General features: G+C 35.9%; 5 non-coding genes across 5 annotated transcripts; 2 read left to right on the top strand and 3 right to left on the bottom strand.

Annotated features, from left to right (window-relative positions):
- The first annotated feature begins 8914 nt into the window (after positions 1–8914).
- Trnan-guu (transfer RNA asparagine (anticodon GUU)) lies at positions 8915–8988 on the top strand. Its single transcript has one exon. It is a non-coding gene; the product is annotated as a tRNA-Asn (tRNA).
- Positions 8989–9173: 185 nt separating this feature from the next.
- Positions 9174–9247, top strand: Trnan-guu (transfer RNA asparagine (anticodon GUU)). The gene has a single exon. It is a non-coding gene; the product is annotated as a tRNA-Asn (tRNA).
- Positions 9248–10248: 1001 nt separating this feature from the next.
- On the bottom strand, positions 10249–10322 carry Trnan-guu (transfer RNA asparagine (anticodon GUU)). The gene has a single exon. It is a non-coding gene; the product is annotated as a tRNA-Asn (tRNA).
- Positions 10323–11859: 1537 nt separating this feature from the next.
- Trnan-guu (transfer RNA asparagine (anticodon GUU)) lies at positions 11860–11933 on the bottom strand. Its single transcript has one exon. It is a non-coding gene; the product is annotated as a tRNA-Asn (tRNA).
- An 891-nt stretch (positions 11934–12824) lies between these two features.
- Trnan-guu (transfer RNA asparagine (anticodon GUU)) lies at positions 12825–12898 on the bottom strand. Its single transcript has one exon. It is a non-coding gene; the product is annotated as a tRNA-Asn (tRNA).
- Positions 12899–21476: the final 8578 nt, after the last annotated feature.

Genomic DNA, 21476 nt, shown 5'->3' with positions numbered 1-21476 from the left:
ACTGATAAGAGAGATATTCTGTATGGTTGCTGGCTAGAGAAATACCTTGTTACACTGGTGAAAGAGATATTCTGTATGGTTGCTGGCTAGAGAAATACCCTGTTACACTGGTGAAAGAGATATTCTGTATGGTTGCGGGCTAGAGAGTAAACTTTAAACTCTTTATGGTTATAGACGGACACAGCATAATATCTCTAATCATAGGAATAGACCATCAGATGGCTGATCAGAAGGTTACAATATGAGGCGGTAGGTTACAAGGATAAGATACATATATATGGTCGCTGATTCGAGGCGGTGTACTAAGTATTCCATTCATAGGGATGACTTATTCCGTTATCCGAGAAAAAGAGTGCTTACCCCACTCAGTAGGTGTACTCGGGATAGAACGTGAAAACATTAATAGCTGGTATAACGCTAATGATTATCATCCTAAATCATCCGATCGAGTTGACAACCCCTTAGATATAGACGATTAATCGGGTTTACCAGTTCCCTTCACAATCCAGGAGATTTAGAATGTGTGCTAGTCCTGGTTACCATCGCAAGGCTAAGCTTCATCTGTCCTCTTTCCTGATCTCTAGCATCACTCTCCAATTACATTATCTCATAAAGTGCAACATGATCAATAGCATCTTGATTAAACATTTTAAAAAAATACCAATGTTACCAACGGCACGATTAAACTCGGAGGCGACCAATACGTGGTCTGTTTTCACATTCAAAGCATTGTCGTCATAGCAAAGGTCTCCAAGGAGATGAATTATTAAACACAAATCGCACTGAAAGATTCCAAATGGCGCTGATTCTCATGAAGCAGGTTTATCTCGTAATCCTGTCTAGTTATGCAATTCGCTATTTCTCTTAGGGATGTAGGTCATCACCCAAGGAGATTTAATAAAACGTGATAGAATACAACCCTTCTAAGAGACAATTCGTATTTCTCTAGGAAAACAAATAAAACCCTCGATACTTTACGTACAATCAGAGGAATCAGTTCGTTATTGATTACCTGGACTGACCCCGATTTACATGGCGGGTGTCGATGATGAACCAGAAGACGCTTTCCCTTCCGGAACATTTAAGAATCTTGATGTAAAGCTTCCTTTTGTTCATATTTCTCACTGGTTTTATTGAATTTGAGATTGGATTATCTCTTACAAGAAACTACAAGGGCATTCTAGGACAGCAGTCCCTACAGGGTCCTATAGGGGCATGTAATGACATCAGTCCACAATAGGATCATAAAGGGATATGTTTAGATATCGGTTTCCTACAGGATCCTAAAGAAACGTGTTAGGACATCAGATTTCTACAGGATTCTATAGGGACATGGTAGGCCATCAACGTCCTACATGATCCTAAAGGGATATGTTAGGACATCAGATCCCTACATGATTATAAACTTGTACATGTTAAGATATCGGTTACATACATGATTCTACATGATCATTTTAGGACATGAATTCCTTACAGGACTTTCAATTACACATTAGGACATTAGTTCCCTAAATGATCCTACAGAGGCATGTTAAATATAGGACATAAGTTCCCTACAGAGACATGTTAGGACCTCAGTTCCCTACAAGATCCTAAATAGACATTTGATTCCTGCAGAATCCTACTGCGGCATGTTAGGACATCACATTCCGATAGAATCTGTTACACAGGTGAGTAATTTATTCATTGTTAGATACCGATTTTTTATGTGTTAAGACAAATACTTATCTACATGCCTAAAAATTATATATGAATTGCGATAACCTGGGGGAGTCATATTCATATAGGTGGAGGTGTTAACAAATTAAACCCCATATAAACTGACTGACATCATCATCATATACTGTACATGTATATTATAAGGTGTACCGAACACATCCATTCGGATGTAGTTCCAAGTAAATGACCTGTTTTGATTATAAGTCGACAACAATTTTATAGACAGGAGAAGTCCCTATACAACTATGTGCTGTTTGCTATAGGATTACTACCATTGGGCTATGTTGTCCATAAAAGGTATACACCAACACTCCCTTTTCATTCAAAATAGGAAGTATATAGTCGAGACGATGGTGGATATTTCCGACTTGAATTCTTAAACTAGTATTGATGTTTGCAGTGTGCCTTTTGGATCTGTACTAACAACCATACAAATGCATTTATGAACACATTTACAAGAAAGAAAATCCAATTTGTAAGGCAACGCTGTTCAGTATAGAAAATATAATGTACATAGATTTTTTTCGTCCTGGCAACAACAAAATGAAAATGTTGCCCACAGATGATTATAATGCTCAATCATCGTTCTAAACTTATATCACGCTGTGTTCTATACCTATATGGACACGGTAGCAGGAAAACCGTCTTGTCCTCGCATAGCTGAACGGAAAGCAGAAAGCATTAAATATCAACGTAATCGATAAAAAATGAAGATCAGGAGACAAATGAAAAACAACAACATATCACACGGACATTTGTATAGAATCTTAATTCACACTCTATGTGATGCTATAAGTATGTTAGAAATATATCAACGTGTATAAACTGATGCCGTAAGTATGTAAGGAATGTTGACGTGTGTGAACTGATGCCGTATGTAAGGTATGTTGACGGATGTGAACTGATGCCGTAAGTATGTAAGGAATGTTGACGTGTGTGAACCGATGCCGTAAGAATGTAGGGAATGATGACACGTTAGCTGATGCTGTAAGTATGTAAGGAATGTTGACGTGTGTGAACTGATGCCGTTAGTATGTAAGGAATGTTGACGTGTGTGAACCGATGCCGTAAGAATGTAGGGAATGATGACATGTTAGCTGATGCTGTAAGTATGTTAGAAATGTTGACGAATGGGAAATGATGCTGTAGTTATGTAAGGAATGTTGACATGTCAGCTGATGCTGTAAGTATGTTAGAAATATTGACGTTTCAAAACTGATGCTTTAAGTAAGTATGTAAGAAATGTTGATGTGTCTAAACTGATACGTGTCCATACGTAATTTAACTGCTCAGTCGCTCTGGGGAATGACGTAATGACAATCACAGCAGACAATTACTTTTGATGTCGAGGAACAAATCGATCGTTGACAGTTAACAAAAACATTGCTTAATTGCACTGATGAAGAGAAGAATTGATTCCCTCGCGTGCACTGCGTTTACGTAATAGTTTGTCAACACTGAACACACATACAGGTTTATATCAATCGTGGTTCTTACAAAATCACCATCTAATCGAACAATCTTTATCTTTATATGTACTTTCGAAAATCAAAGTCATGTGTAGTTATATTATCAACTCATCAACGCACAAGCAGGGACTTTGGCAATGGCATCTAATTGTTTTTGTTAATATCATCGATAAATCAATTGGTATTGAGTTCAGCTAGAATCACACTATGACAAACCCGTTTATTTTTCACGTAATTCTCCACTGTTCTCTCTTGGGGTTTACAGGCGTCAAAACACCAGCAGAATCTCAATGTGAATACATTCGATAACACTGTTCATTGAGACGGAAATCTGGACGTCTGGGGCGCCACAAGGTGTATATCTACAGAAATTCTAGTGACCTCAATACTTACTAGTGCCCATCACCTCTGTGGGGGTACCAACGAGAGGTTTAGATTATCAACAATAAGTTTTATATGATATATGAAACCCTGTAGATACTTTGTCGAGACCAGATTACATACACCGGAAGGCATCGGTACATCGGAAATCGCAAGCGTTTGGGTGAATTTGATCACTTATGTCGACGGTAGCGACAATTAACGCAATATAAATACATATACTTTTGTGTGTATTGTACACGTGTTGTTTACATAAAGCCCCACACCCTGACAACCTGGATGATTTTACAATAAGTTTCCCTATTCCTCATAGCCGTGAAATAATCGAATATATGAACGTAAAATTATATCAAAATAACTTCGTTAATCATTTTTATCACGCGGAAGATTTTCCCGAAGGTCGCCAGCAGTGTAAACATCTGTGTTGTTGTCTGTATAATGTAACGACATCGGTAGAGAACCCCTACAACTCTCACTAACTAATGTGGTTAGGACGTTGACAAACAGTATACATATATCTAATCCACAGTCTTGTCTTCGCATTGTAACGTTGGCAATACAAACCAATTCGTCTTTGCCAGGCATACATCCCTTTGTAAAAGATGTTTAAATTGCACGATATATTGCCAAGTTTTGGTTACCTTTTTCAAGAAGATAGAAAGCTGGTTTTGATAAGGATGCTAACCCGAACCAGAAATAGCACATCCACCTCAATTACAGAGCCGTTTCATAATGCACGAGCTAAAGCGCGTTCCCAAACGAAACCAATACAATCGAGCTCATCACATCACAGAGGAAGCCATCATATCGTATTAATGGGGCCAACAGGCACACAAAGCTATTTTGATGGTATTAACCTTCGAACTTTAGGTCAGATCGGAAAGTCAAGGTCATGTCATATTCTGTGATTATATAAAAGAGAAGCCGGTAATCTCATTCTGCATCACGATGTATTTATTTTCGTTTGCTATCAATAAGGTTAATGTAATGTGGTGATGAGACAGATTCTATATGCGTACAGCTAACGTCATTCACGAATTCTCTTATAATGAGTATACTCTTACAAAGACAGTACATCATACATTATCTGTTTGTGGTTTGAAAGATACAAGAATATTTACATATATCATCCCGAAATTCCATACTCATTTCATCATACAGGAAAAAACCCCGAACAATTTCAATATTCAAAACAATTCCAATGGTTTGTATAGCCTATGTGTTAACATTGTCTATCTTGTGATTGACAGCCAGTGGGAGGACAAGTTCGGTCAAAAGACTTTCCTGGAGGATACAACAAGCTGCCGAGGGAGCCAGACTGCAATGCTGTTTTATGTGTCAGGACTTAATACTGAGAGTTTAAACTTCCGAAGTTAAAGGTGATGAAAAAGGAGATATAGGTCAGTTCATTGATACAAAATAATTAAGTGGAGGTGGAGGATGGCGCTGAAATATTAAGTACTGCCGAATATCTACAATCAGTTATATATTCTCATTAATTCTTATACTTCCTCCCAATAATTTAACAGTTTGTAATGTTACACGTGGAATTGATACAAATAAAACCCTTGATTTCCAAATCCCCTTTGTATAATTTTTCAAAGAATGATTGTTATAGCAAAACGATTTATAAATATTCTAACTAAATAATAAAGATTTTCAAATTAGTACTGCCCAACTAGATATATCAACACGTTACCAAGCTTTGATCAATCGACTGTAACATGTATAATCACAGAACGGCCCACTGGTTCGTAATTTTCAAATTACTTTCTCATAAATCTATTTAATTTTTTTTAACTACAACATATTACATAATTATTTTGAAAGACCTGTTTATCTACTACAGGTTCTTAAGTATATTTTCATGCTAATATAACATATTGATGTAGCGCATCGCATGCAGGTCTCGTTGAATCTTGATGTTGGTATACAAATGGCTGTGTCTAGCCAGTCCATATGTTTGTATTGGTTGGTAAAAATGTCATTAATGAAAATTCATTTTACACAGTCACTATCCGAAGGAATGGTATAGGCAACAGACATGCAATCTTCTTCATAAATTACAAATACCGATTCTATATTTCGTTTTCAAGAATCATTAGCAGACGATCAATGTGTAATGTACAGTATTTTTCCGTTTTGATCTCCAGAACTGCATTTTATAACTTCACTCACGATGAAGCTGCTGGTTTTACTAGCTTTGATCTGCGCTGACGACCGGCATGAAAACTTCCTTTCAAGTTATGGAATTTCAAAGTTTGTCATAATCGAAAACGTGCATGTTGAGTTTTATATCATTAGGGGCAGATGTATCGGTCTTGGTGGGAAACAACTTGACGGTAGTCAAACGGAATATGACACGCCGATCCCATCAGTTTCTAGTTTCTCTGTCAGATTTTTGATGGCGTTTCATTATGCTCTTCCATTTAATTTAGTGTCGCGATGTTATAGTGGCAGCATACAACCAAAAGTTTTGGTGAATATAGTTCCATTGTTTTGGTGTCAACAAAGTTCCATTGCTTTGGTGTCGAGATTAGTTCCATTTTTTTGGTGTCAACATATTTTCATTGTTGGTGTCAAAATAGTTCCAGACAGTTCCATTATTTTGGTGTCAACATAGATTCATTGTTTTGATGTCAACATAGTTTCATTGCTTTGGTGTCAACATAGTTCCATTGTTTTGGTGTCAAGATTAGTTCCGTTGTTTTGGTGTCAAAATAGATTCATTGTTTTGGTGTCAACATATTTTCATTGTTGGTGTCAAAATAGTTCCAGACAGTTCCATTGTTTTGGTGTCAACATAGTTCCATTGTTTTGGTGTCAACATAGTTCCATTGTTTTTGGTGTCAACATATTTTCATTGTTTTGGTGTCAATATAGTTCCATTGTTTTGGTGTCAACATAGTTCCATTGTTTTGGTGTCAACATAGTTCCATTGTTTTGGTGTTGATATAGGGGGGGAGGGGGTATTTTTAATCATTTGATTAAAAAAAGTAAGTTAGATGTATATAAAGCGTAGTGTGTGTTTGTGTAGGCGACTTATCGATCAGCTGGTAAAGGGAGACAACTCGTCAAACTTCTGTTACCTTGATAAAGTAACTATGAACTGCCACACTGTTTACAGTATCAGGTCATCCTGATTTTTATTTGATGTTTTAAGTGAAAAGCAAATACTTTAAGGCATTGTTAAGATAAATGAACAACAGTTTGTGTTGTTTGCCATCATTCTACATTATATGTCTTTCTCCATATCCTCGTCTTAAAAAAAAATATAGAAAACACACACAACATCCCTCACACATGACCCAAAATACATAACACAGCAAAGACAATCAACATTGATGAATATGTATGTATAAATGTATATACATATACAAAACATCAAGCTTTTGTTACACAGATTTAGAATTAACCTTAGTTGTTCTACCACATTTAATATCTTTTCCTGCAAACAGTTCATATCATTATCATATAAAAGAATGAGGTCAAAAGGACAGTTGGAACATTTAGTATTTGAAAGTTAAAGGACTGAAAAACAATACATTTAAGTATGTGTAGAGCGGTTCTTATCATGCTTGATCTGTCTGCTGCATTTGATGTCATTGACCATGGCACACTGTTCAAGCGTCTGGAGTACTCTTATGGGGTTACTGGTGATGCGTTACGCTGGACCCAGTCTTACTTGAATGAACGACGACAGTGCGTTGCCATTGGATCAACTGTTTCAGACAGCAAAACCTTAGACTTCGGAGTTCCTCAGGGGTCCGTTCTGGGACCAAGAAAATACTGTCTTTATTCAAAACCAATCGGGGAGATTTGTCGTCGTCATAACCTTCAGTACCATTGTTATGCCGACGACACACAAATCTACATGATTATCAGACCTCAAGACAACTGGGACATAATAGTAGCAAGTCTTGAAGCCTGTCTAAATGACATCAGCGCTTGGATGAACTCAAATATGCTCAAGCTCAATCAGGAAAAGACCGAACTGATCGTCTTTTCCCACAAGTGTCAACACACTAAAGGTCTCCAGTTAAAGGTCGATGCCCAAACTATTGAGGCCGTCCAAGCTGTGAGAAACCTTGGTGTACACTTTGATAGCTCTCTGAACATGGAGACACAGATAAACTCAATTGCCAGTTCCTGTTATCACCAAATCAGAAAAATTGGGGGTATCCGTCAGTTCATCACCACAGATGCATGCAAGACACTGGTACATTCTCTTGTTACTTCTAGGTTAGACTATGGTAACGCGTTACTCGTTGGTGTATCTGATACACTTATGAGCCGCCTGCAGAGGGTACAGAACACCGCAGCACGCCTAGTTACCCGTACTCGAAAGAGGGACCACATTACACCAGTCCTTTACTTATTGCATTGGCTGCCCGTGCGATTCCGGTCACAGTACAAGATTTTGATGTATACATACTAGGCAATAAATGGAACAGCTCCTGAATATTTGCAGGAACTTGTCACCGTTTATCGGCCGTCACGATCACTACGATCGGAGACAGAATCCTTGTTGTGCGTTCCGAAATCTCGGACTGTGACTTATGGTAACCGGTGCTTTGGAAAGGTAGCGGCCACTTTGTGGAACAGCTTACCATCTGCTACTAGAAAGTCAAAATCCCTGGCCAAATTCAAGAGGGATATTAAAACCCACCTGTTTACGTCTGCATTTTAGACTCTCACGCAGACGTCCCGTATATACATACTTCCACCACTACTTACTTGATTTGGTTACTGTGTTACATATGTTGATTACTGTGTTATACATGTTCTATAAATTTTGTAGTAAGATTATTATGTAATTGTGAAGCGCATAAGAGTATTTTGTCAAAATAGATAGTGCGCTATATAAATGTTGTATATCATTATTTATTATGCAGGATATTCTGTATTCGAAAAATAGTCTTAATTAGAGCATTGTTTTAATTTGATTGGACGAAATATAAAATTACTTCCAAACGAGAACAATTTCATAAATGAACTAAGAAAGAAACAGTATGAAATATATATGTACATACTGTACCCAGACATGTTTTCTGTGTAAAGATAGGTATGAATAATAAAAAATCTTCCTTTTGTACAGTCTGTCTATTCCTTAGAATTAACAATCCGACCTGGTGCGTTTTATTAGTTATACTACAATAATATTACCGACGATTTTTTTTATATAAACTATCCTATAGATGTGAAGCAAATATAGAACGATTTAGCAGATTGTAACAAGTGTTCCAGGCTAGCGCGTCAAGCTATCATCTTCAAACACACCTGGAGACGATTAAAATTCTATTGCCATTTATAAAATGTCAACCAGTCAAGTCGGTATTCAACAGGTCTCCGTGGCGCAATCGGTTAGCGCGTTCGGCTGTTAACCGAAAGGTTGGTGGTTCAAGCCCACCCGGGGACGTAATTATTTTATAAACTCTGTATTACTTTTGTTTATATGCAGGTAGCATATAATAGAACGATCTAGTAGTTTGTAACAAGTGTTTCAGGCTAGCGCGTCAAGCTGTCACCTTCAAACACACCTGGAGACGATTAAAATTCTATCGCCATTAATGAAACTTCAACCAGTCATCTCGTTGCGAACAGGTCTCCGTGGCGCAATCGGTTAGCGCGTTCGGCTGTTAACCGAAAGGTTGGTGGTTCAAGCCCACCCGGGGACGTAATTCTTTTATAAACTCTGTGTTACTTTTGTTTATATGCAGGTAGCGAGATATTCCCGTTTAACAGATAGAATATACTACACATCACATGTTTAGATTCATCTATGTAAATTGCTGACAAGTATTCAGTTAAGCGAGACGCATAATCCATGTTGACTTATACACATGATCGGCGTCTCCTTCATTGTCGTATATGATAAGAGAACTTGAATTGACCTGAACCTGAATGTGAAAAAAAGGTTAGTAATTCAAACCAACGATGAAATATTTATATTTCATGATACAAATTTTCCGTTTCTTGTTGTTTTAGCCATCGTATAAATAATATTCCTTACCATCTGAATATATTGCTAATATGAATTATAACTATGAAGTTGTGTAAAAGCTCGGACGGACCTGACCCAAAAATTTCCGGAATTCCGAAATCATTGATGATATGGAAACTTCCTCTCAGTTTTCGGTCGTCAAGTTTAGGTCGTATTAACGTGACCTCCGCCCGTGTCTAAATTACCGACGTTTAATGAAAGAGCCAAGAAATATCTAAAAGAGTGCGTATTAGAGGTTTATATGGGTTTAATAGGGATCCGACTTCTTACAAGTTAAGCAGGTCAACTTCAAACTTCATAACGAGGTTTATACTCGGAAAAGAGTTTTGCTTAAATGATGTCCTTGATGTCAAGCAGGGATGTATGCAAACGAATTTATTTCAGCGCAAATCACGTTGGACAGACGAGGAAAATTGTAAACAGTATAACCAGTTACAGATACATGCAGACCTAAAAAAACATCGCCAGACGTAAATCAATAGATGATTGCCATCCTTGGATTAGCGTGGGCCTTCAGCCTGTCAAATACAATATCGCTATCATAATTCAGTGAGTGATGGTCGGGATAAATAATTCTGACATAGTCGTGCCTACTGCAGCAGTAACACACAAATGCATTTCAATGTAAAAAGAAAAAACATGAAATGTAAAAAAAAAAAAAAAAAAGAGAGACACCGTCCCCGGGTGGGCTTGAACCACCAACCTTTCGGTTAACAGCCGAACGCGCTAACCGATTGCGCCACGGAGACTTGACAGCTTACACAGAGCTACCATATGTCTTCGCATAAGCACGGTTGTAATTGATCGATACAAAATGGTTAATAAAAAGGAAAAAAAATCTCAAGGGAATTAGTTAGATTAAATCTTATTGATGAAACACATCGAAAGGAAACGTCAACAGAATATGTACTGCTCAAGATGTACCACTAGTGTTACGGAGAGAGGTTTATCAAATCATTTAGTGGCGATATTTGAATCATTATCGTGGTGTGGAAAATGATAATAATACTAATAACATTGATACCTTTTGGCTTCACAAAGTGTATGAGGAATTAGCATGTCAGAATACCATTTCATAATGTTGCATATGTCAAAATAAATGCATGTTTAGGTCTGTAATTACGCTTACAAGCTTACTGAAAGGTTTCCCATGACTTGCATGAATACAGTAAACTGTCCGCTTGTAAGTTGGATTTTACATGGCGCACGAATTACCTATCTGATCGATGATGAAAGGACAGACAGTAATTCTCGACCTCCTCTACACAGTTTAAAAACATTACCAATTTTGTGTGCTTCTGATAGCTGATTTGTCACAAGGGATAATCACAGATTTGATATATACGTCGCACTGAAAAATCAACACTATTCCCAATAGAGGTGGATGAGATCCTGTGCTGCGTTGTAAATGATGTAAGAAATCGGCGACAAACTTTTATTGTCCCTGTAAACGATTGCACAGGAATTGTGTGTACATTTTGTATGATAAAGACTTTTTTCAAACATCAGAGGCTTCTGCGTCAATGAAAGCATTCCTGTAGACAGGGAATAAAAATCACACCTGTTGTCCCAAAAATATCAATCAATTAAGAGATTGTGCCAAATGTTGATTAACACGTTCCGTAAATGAAGAAAAAAAAATTTTCGACAGTGGTGTGTGGTGCTGTTATTTACCGACCATATATATCATGACAGAACCAGAATAAAATATGATAAAAATACTGAGCGTTTCCGTGTGGGTTTGAACCAACAACCTTTCGGTTAATAGCCGAAAGCACTTATTATCTTAATAGTTTTAATTTAACGTCACAGCAATAGGGCCTCAGGGGTTGGGGCCCCTGAGGTTTCTCATAGTGCAAACAAGAATAAAGGAGCCAATCAAAGAATTAAATAATCACAGTAGTCGTTTGCATGAGAGATCTTGACAGATGAACAAAGCTAACACATTTATTCTCAGATATATCATATCTCAATTTTTACCGTTTCATCTTCCACAAAAACATATTTACTATCACTTGCAACGTATTTCTTGAAAAGTTTAATGTTATTTTGACTTCGGAAATAAGTGAAAGCATACCGTATGAATTCTCGATGTTTAAAAACTGAAAAAAAGAAAACATATATATCGGAATGTTCCCTTCACCGAGTATAAACAAGTTCCGCCTTTTGATGACACAAATCCTGATACAATCAGAACGAAATTTACCAAAAAATGCATTTGATTATTTTCATTAAAACCCAAAATTCAGGACAGAACGAGAATAAACTCTGACAAAAAAGACAGGACGTCCCCGGGTGGGCTTGAACCACCAACCTTTCGGTTAACAGCCGAACGCGCTAACCGATTGCGCCACGGAGACGATGTATTTCTCGGCAACACGTATCATTAAAATTTTTGAAGGTTTAATTTATTGACCAAATAAACCGTCACAAAATTGTAAAGAATAGAGAGGAGTTGAGAAAATTAAAGATATTTTCTATGTGTGCATTATGAACTGAGGAAAAATAATAGTAAAACTTTTCATTATTATAATTTTAAGATTTAAAAATCTTTCTTCTAATTAAAGAGTATGTGGTTTTCATTTCTCGCTGAGGCACAAGTACAGTTAAATCATGGTTGTAATGTACTACAACCGGGCATGTTACCTTTAACTGTCCTATCAGTTACCTGTTACTGTACTTTAAATTAATCTCTTACCGGACAATCACTTATAAGGCAGCTTATTCTACAATGGTCCTGTTCACGATACGAAATGTACAATGTGAAATAACTTTACTTGTATACAGTCCTGTTCTATAGTAGCAGGCTTAATTAAAACGTGGAACGATAAAATAGAAAACATAATTAATGAACACATCAAATCCGATTTACCCCCAAGAACTGAAAGGTGTATCGTTTGAAGTTTTTTTGGAGTTTGATCTGTTAGCCAAGTTTATCGCCATAAAGGATATAGGCCGGTAGAGAAAAAGGATTTTCCCTCTACCCATATAATACAAGCGAGGACAAACTTAGAACAAGTATTTCCGTTGATAAATTGTGATGTCATTACATGTATATCTTAAAGGATAACGATTCACTTTTGCGAATGTCCCAACCAATTATATAACGAATGTCTGAGGACGAGAACACTTTATTGATATCAAAGTAATTTATAAATGTATGTTCGAATACCACATTTTTTGGTCTAGTGGTACATGTGGTACATCTTGTTTGAAAAAAAAATAGTGATAAAATATTGCAAAACTTACACCGTCCCCGGGTGGGCTTGAACCACCAACCTTTCGGTTAACAGCCGAACGCGCTAACCGATTGCGCCACGGAGACTTATTTGTGCGGGGTTGTTAGTCATCTTCTTCAGATATAAAGATAGATTGACTTCAATTCAATGTAGTCAAATACTTTTTCCTTTAAACAAAATAAAACATGGAAAGTTTAAAGTGATATTATGAAGAAATAGTCGTCTCTAAAACGGTTAACCTACTCGAGATAGCCTAACAGACTTCAATGTGTATATCAAATATATTTACAATGTAGATTCAGATGGAATCAAACTGAGTTGATACCTAACGTGGGTAATTTTATTACAATATATTGTCAGTAAAAAATTTCTATCAGGTACTAAATCATTTACCTGTTATCGTCAGATGCATAAAGATACGTTAGAGAAAGCTTAACGGTGCCCTTTCGTTTGATACGGATACGGAAGGACCTTATTTGCCAACCATATAAATTCAGATCGATATATCACGTAACATGCCGAAAATGTACGATCACGCATCATATAAGTGGATCAGAATATTACAAACACTATGCATCAATACAGAGGCTACAGTTGGACGTATGTACAATACGTGATATCCATGAGAAAATCTTATCGTGCTGCCACGGACAGATACGTGAGGTTTGTTTATGTAAAGAAATAGCAGCTATCAGCTCGTAATTCACACGCAGAAAAATGTCGTTATGAAAATTTCAAGAAAAATAATAAGTTTGTTTCGTTTGTGAACACTGTCGAAGATGAAATCCATTTGATTTCGAAATGTTTCTTCAATCAGACTTGCGAAATAATGTTTTGGAATGATTTAGTTTCAAAAACGATAGTATAGGTTTGGAAAGTATACGAGAAATATGTGATTGAAACTACCGCATTTAATGTACATAGTCTGACAGAGAAAATGGCTAATTATATCACAGCTACTGTCGAGAACTTGAAAAAGTTAAGGAAGACTGACTTATCTCCCTTGGTATTAAGATACTGGGAAGAACGAGTTGTCGTTCCTGTATCAAAGTGATAAAGATATTTCTCAGTATCTAAGGTAAAGAAACGTGATGATTTTGTACCTAATGTCTGTTCATTAGTTTTTATACTTGATTAAGTGTTATTGAAGATGAATTGTAACAGCGTCAACAATTTAGTACGAATTTGTAAACATGTACATATTTCTACGCTGATTATGTCTATATTTGTACAGATTTCTATACTTATTGTGTCGCTATTTGTATCTATTTCTGTATTGATGTTGTCGCTATTTGTACAGATTTCTATACTGAATATGTCACCATTTGTAATTATTTCTTTACTGATTTTGTCTATACTTGTACAGATTTCTATGCTGATGGTGTCGCTATTTGTACAGATTTCTATGCTGATGGTGTCGCTATTTGTGTATATTTCTATGCTGATGGTGTCGCTATTTGTACAGATTTCTATGCTGATGGTGTCGCTATTTGTACAGATTTCTGTACTGATGGTGTCGCTATTTGTACAGATTTCTATGCTGATGGTGTCGCTATTTGTACAGATTTCTATGCTGATGGTGTCGCTATTTGTGTATATTTCTATGCTGATGGTGTCGCTATTTGTACAGATTTCTATGCTGATGGTGTCGCTATTTGTACAGGTTTCTATGCTGATGGTGTCGCTATTTGTACAGATTTCTGTACTGATTTGTACAGATTTCTGTATGATGGTGTCGCTATTTGTACAGATTTCTATGCTGATGGTGTCGCTATTTGTACAGGTTTCTATGCTGATGGTGTCGCTATTTGTACAGGTTTCTATGCTGATGGTGTCGCTATTTACTCATATTTCAATACTTATGTCTATATTTATACATAATTCTATATTGAGTTTTTTTATATTTGTTTATATTTTTATACTGGCGGTATGTTATCTTTAAGATATTTGCTGAACATATCCATAATATATACCCACTAGAACTACAAATGTCGGGATGGTTGGTGCTCTTTAGTATTTTCATGTCTGGTGATTTCGTTATTGTTTGCTTTGTTCTCATTTGGCAACGTGACATTACTTACTTAAATTGACAAAGATTTATATAGAGAGAGTTGTCCATGAACCAGAAGACGTTTACATATCCGGAACACCTGGTCTGATTCTCCTTGTATCTTTTCAGAAGTCTCCATGTAAGTCTTCCTTTTGTTCATATTTTGTTACGTTTATGATACCGGTATCTGGGATCATAAAATGTAATGATATATACAAAGTATTCTTGTTACAATATCTTGATTGATTTTTTTATTACTGCAAATATTGAATACCGAACTGACAGCACGGACGTCCTGTCTACAAGTGGAAAATTCACCAAAGTTATCAAACAAAACATACATCTTGATGAAAAACTGTCTTTGTTAGAGTCGTTGTAGGAAAGGATCCTAGGCTGATGTAGAGGAATAAGCTGTGCCCTTGGTTTGCAATTATTGTGGTTATATACGATGGATATAGTCGACAAATGTCTCCAAATACGAAACATGAAGGACTTGGCAAGGTGATTGTGAGCTATTCGGTAAATTGAGACCTGTACAAAAACCAAAAGAGAAGTCATCAAGCGGGGTTATGGTTTGGTCCAATATTCCAGAAGTCTGCTGGAAAATTTCATTATTATTACCAGGCGTGAAGAAATTATTGTCAACCAGAAATTCAATGATTTCACGATTCTGTCAGCCGTAATTCTTATTTAGACCTACTTGTCTCGAAATGATACGCTCCAGCACAGTTCACAACCGTATACTTGGCCCGTCGTTCACCTTTCGTTGAAAAGAACCCTCTCATAACTAGCGAATGAAAGTGTTCCTTCAGTTAGAATTGGGTTTGCTAGTGTGTAGTGTAGCAGAGTGGAAGAGATAACATGTTTCTATAGAAGAAATGTTTTAGGAGAGGGTGTTAGAGATTGGTCAAAAGCTGTGGTTTGGTCAACTCTACTTTTTGAGTAAACAGTATCACAATAACTGTGACCTTGTTTGATAGTACTAAGAGTGATGGTACATAACAGTACATTTAGCTTTCTTAGCTGACAATGTGACGAGTAAATATGCTGTTTCATTGTTTTAAGATTCGGAAAATTTTGCACAATTTTTCAGGACAACAAATAAGACCAACAGAGGCGAGATCCTGCTGTGAGAAAAGTTTGCTTGAAAAATAAGTGTTAAGTGACATAAATGAAAACATGTAGTTCAATGGAGGGACAGCCTTCTGTCAGACATGTACCAGAAATGTGATTGTAATTACAAAGAATAATTTACATGTATTGTGTCTTTAGAAAAAAATAAACGTAGCGTCACTTTGTTATCATGCAATCATGTTGTTTTCGTTCATTCATTTATTTGTTGTTTCCGAGCATTGAATACAAGTTAATGCAAAATTAATGCAGCCCTATCTGTATCTTTGTATGTTTTTGTCTGTTTTCCAGAGGCGTACCATCTTAGTCTGCAGGCGACACTTTTGTAAGTTATTTTGTATGTAGACACATTAATCTGAAGTTGATGATCTAGATTGTATCATTTGGATGCCGCGATCACGAATCTCGGATTGAAAGTTAATTTTCGTTTTAAGTGGTTGAATATTATCAAAAACCTCGAGTTATCACTTGCTCTGATATGCCCAGGAATGCCAACTGAAAGTAGTTCAGTGTGTAAGAGTACATGTAGTTCCAAGATTTTACTCTACCTTCAGTTTAACTAAATATTGCTATATTGTAAAAACATTCGGATTAACTTTGAATGTCAAACCAGCTATATGTACAGGGAATGTTTGTTAATAAGAGAGACGATAAGAACGTTCCCAATTTGAAGACACATCTTACTCAACCCTCACGAATGTAATTTGATACAGATTACTACCAGTGTAATCGCTGATAAAACAGAGTGTATATGAAGTAACACGAGCATGCGGATCCCCTCTAATAATAACAGTTGATAAAATCTGCCATGTATCAGATTAATTCGCTTTCCATGTTTATTTTACTTACTTGATTTATGTTTTAATATTATCAATTTGTGAAAGCAAATTTCTTTAACGGTTTGGAGGAGGATTTTATAAAACAACAGATACAAACATTGCCTCGTGTATTTGTAGACAATCCGTCATTTTGGTTTATCGGTGACACTTCTTACAGATCTACAGCATATGATCGTAGATAGGTACAACCCTCCAATATAGATAAACTTTTGCTGTTTTTCTTAATGTGCTGACATGATTGGATATGGCAGACTACGCTTAATGTCATCCGTATACTAGAAACTAGGAATTTCTAGAGGATAAGGCTCTTTACTAACCAGACTTTGATGCCTATGTTTATTTGTATCTTCAATACTTCAACATACACGGGTTACTGATATTTATTAATTTTTGCCAGTAAAATATACGAATTTACCAATTTACTAAAAGTTTATACTATCACCGCGGTGATAATGTATTAAATCTTATGTCCTTAATAGTGATGATATAAATTTGCTAGTGATGATATAAATTTGCTAGTGATGATATAAATTTGCTAGTGATGATATAAATTTGCCAGTGATGATATAAATTTGCCAGTGATAATTGAACTTTCCTAGTTTTGACCAACCAGAGCATTGCTATCTAGTCACTGTATATAATGTCGCCGATTTTCCTGGTCCTGCTCGTGAAAAATATAGACATCCTGCCATACTCGTTTAATATATATGATCTTAAACAGAAAACCACTAAATATCCCCTGAACTGAATATTTTGAACGGTGTATGTATATCACCTCATCTTTTGTGAATATAAAGCGAGGCTTGTAATGATGAATTTTACAATACTAAAGCATTAATAATTGATAGTGAATTTTTAGTCATCGATGTTCGCTGTGACCTGCATGTCCCGTTGTACTTTATTCTATTAGGTACATCCCTGGCGAGTCATAGAAGGACGAAACTGTAGAATGATACAGTTCAGTGCATGTTTGGCAGTATTGTATTTAATTTGCATAAAAGATTATTGTTACTTATTTCTTCCTTTGTGCAATGTTGTAGACATAAATGTTGCATTAATGATTTATAATTAACCTGAAACTTTTAAACAAACTACTTTTTCTTTACCAATAAACAATATAAAGACCTACAGGTTAATAAGTTCTCAATCCAACCTCGAAATTAATGACACGATGGCAAAATATAAACAGTGAAGAAGATAATCATGGTGACACTTGAATAAAAACTAAAAGGAGTTGAAGATGAAATAGGTAAACATCTCTTGCTTCACTGACTATATCCACTATGTAAATCTGGGACAATATAAGGACGTTATGTAAACATACAGGTGAACAAGGTTCAAAACAAAATCATCAATCTTTATCGAGAATCAAACACATCTAGGTCACTGCACAGATATATTATTGAATGAAGGTCTCGAAAACCTTCTATTTAGGAAACAGACACCGAGCTTGAACTTTACCATCGTTAGCGCAATGTGGGGTGTGACCCCTGTAAACAAAATGTTACTATGTATCTAGTGTTACAAAAGTTATTTCAATGAAAATTGTGATTTTTCCATTGCTATACATATCTACCCAAAATATTTCATCGACTGCAGTGAACTATATCTCGCTGACCTAAACTTGTTTCCCAAGATAACGCAACCTTACGACCATGTTAGAGCGGGAGCTATTTTTAGGAACGTTGTAGACTATATAGCACTTCCACCTACCTTTTTGTAAAGATATATACCTAATTTTTAATATGTAATGAAGGATAGAATGTTACATATATTGTTTTCACGAGCTGATGTAATAAGATAGTCTTAAGACAAACAAATTGCTTAGCATTTTCATGCTGTATTCAGAAACAGGATATCGTATCACAAAATGGCCCATTATGAACAAAATTTGTTGACAGAGCTTGTTCAAGTTACATCAAAATATAATACAATTGTTGCTTTCAATAACACTGATATTTGATTAATAAACTAAAAATGTCTGTTTTAAGGTCTTAATTAGTACTATTTATAAATGATACAAAGTAAACATTTTTCACACTCAATGTTAATCTATAGTATTTAATGGACACATGGAGAGAATGATATTTAAAAGTACTATTATGACCAAGACGAATTGAAATCTTGATTGAAAGGTTGTTTGAGAAGTCCGAGCACTGCTGATAAAAATCGATTAATATCGAATGGTCATATTTTGTGATAATATAACACATTTTTCAGTAGAAGTATTCCATCGCTATATTCTACAAGAGAAATGTCTTATGTAAGCATTGTGTTGAAGAAAGATATAGGATAGCAGGGAATATCGGGTATCGTCTGACTTCGGAACAATTACAAAAGTTTCTTTTTTGGTGTGCAGACTAAGAACAGGCGCAGTTAGTTCTAACATAAAGGTGACCTCAGTACTAAGGAATTGCATAATGACGAAAATTATTACGGAAATACACATCTTAGCTGTCATTTAAATATATTGTGATAGTTAATATCATGGAGTATAGTATTTCCTGTGTAAAGAGTGATGCATAAGTTCCTGGGTGATCATGTGATAAAATGTCAACGATAATAATAGGTGAATTTAGTTGATATCATGGAATTTACCTTACATAAATGTCTGTTGAAGAAAAGTAGAGAAATTGATAGACTTGAAAATCCCTCCTTCTGCCAATAAATAGATTAACTGTGGGAGTCCATTTCTCTACCGCCCAGACTCACCACTTAGATACACATCATAGCTGTACATCAATGTTTTTATATATCAAAGTGTAAGCAACACCGGGTATCGATTGCAGAATTGAAAATTACCCAATCATGTTGAAATCTAATATAACTTATCGTAACTGAGAATCTGTGTACTGTGGATAGAGGGAGAAGTGCGGCCATAAGAGATAACAGGTTCGTGTGAACGTGATCACTTCATTCAGAGATTGGATGTGGCGAAGGCTGTGCATTCGTTGTCATGGCTGCTGTCACGTGGAGGTGTTGACGTATCAGCTGAGTGATAGGTGCCCGTATGATAACGTCTAGTATCTCACAGCTGGTGTGCACGTTATCACAGCGTCTTGTTAATTTGAAATTTATTGATGTCAATGTACTTGTTAAAACTGTCTACAGACTACCCTAGATAACTCCTCGTACATCATGCTATATTGAAAGAGTATCACTTCAGGAAGTATTTGGGTTGCTTTATCAAATATATTTAGCACGAACGTCTAACCTTTTTTTATACTTTTAACCGTGGTTTTTTATGGCTGCCTTTAGTTTGGAGTGTTGTTCAAAACGCCGGTATATGTTCCATCGATAAGGACATACTGGCCTTCATTTTGGTGCAATGATGTTTTGAGCATCAGTTTTTTCTCCTCCAGATTTTTTACCTGACCTGAATGAAACGTGTTTGTCATATTACTTTGGTATTTGTCTTGACCTTTTACGATAAGTATCAGGTATTTGCTATTAGCCTACCTTCTGTCGATATTTTATTGAAAGTCATAATCTTTTTTTATATCTTATAAACAAAGAGCTATTGATTACTTATTGATGATAATTAATAGTTTGTGAAAAATTAAAAAACGCAAAAAAATTATGAAACTGGTAACAAAGAATTAGTAGGTTGTTCCGTACCCTCGTCCGGAAATAAGGCAGGAATAGAAATAAGATATGGCACAAACGTACATGAATATTAGAAGTCGAACAAAAACAATAGAGAGTAGGCATAGCATAATGAATGAGTTGTATTAAAATTTTCGAGCAGGTACTTTTTCCGAAAAACGTAATTTGGTAATATGAATATTTCGTCTCCAAACGCTGAAAGCTACGTTAACGCCTTCGTGTTCACATTGAAACAGACACACGCCGCGTATAGATAGGCCTCGATTCCATCATCAGACCTGATAACACTAGGAATCCATCACTGTATAGACATTCATTTGATATGTTAAAGTCTAAGGGTATATATATCACAGGCACCACCCACGGTACAGTGTAAACTTACCTTAATAGATAGAACTTTCTGAACCCTGTTTTTTAAAGTTTAATTACATTTAACCAGTGGTTAGTTAAAAATTGTTTCCACGGGAAAAACAATAATCAATCAGTCAATCTGACCTATCTCAACAAGCCAACAGCTGTGAAATGATGTAAAATATTCACAATATGTAAATATAATTCCTATTTGAAAATGTTCATTCTCCACTCTCTCTAACCATTTGAATAGCCATTGTTTGAAAATGTTTCCGATGTCAAGGACCACTGACTGTATGACCAAGTACAGTCATTACCAGCATCTATTACAGTGATTACTATATTGTTTTAAAGAGCAATATATCTGCTCTAAGACAGCATCAAGCCGAGTCATGTTGGTGGTGTCATATCTGATAATGTTCACTCGTTACTTAACCGTTTTGCGTATTTTCTATAAGATCATATTTGGCATAATTCAAATTAACGAAAACGAATATTGTCATTTGTGTAAATATACTTAGACTAACTGTTTACAATAGTTGGCAATAGTAGTATTTGTAGTCTCTGCTAAGCAAACAATCCTTAGTATGGCGTTTCTATATTTTTCGCCATTAGCTTTTCTGTTCCTATTGCAAGTTGTAATGTCGTACAACTGTTAAGTCTGTGAATAAATTGCAGTACAATATT

The sequence above is a fragment of the Ylistrum balloti genome, unplaced genomic scaffold (assembly GCF_031769215.1).
Source record: "Ylistrum balloti isolate Yb309-2 unplaced genomic scaffold, AGI_CSIRO_Ybal_v1 Utg370666, whole genome shotgun sequence".
Taxonomy (NCBI): domain Eukaryota; kingdom Metazoa; phylum Mollusca; class Bivalvia; order Pectinida; family Pectinidae; genus Ylistrum; species Ylistrum balloti.
The sequence above is the reverse complement of the archived record's forward strand: the minus strand, read 5'-3'. Positions and strand labels throughout refer to the sequence as shown.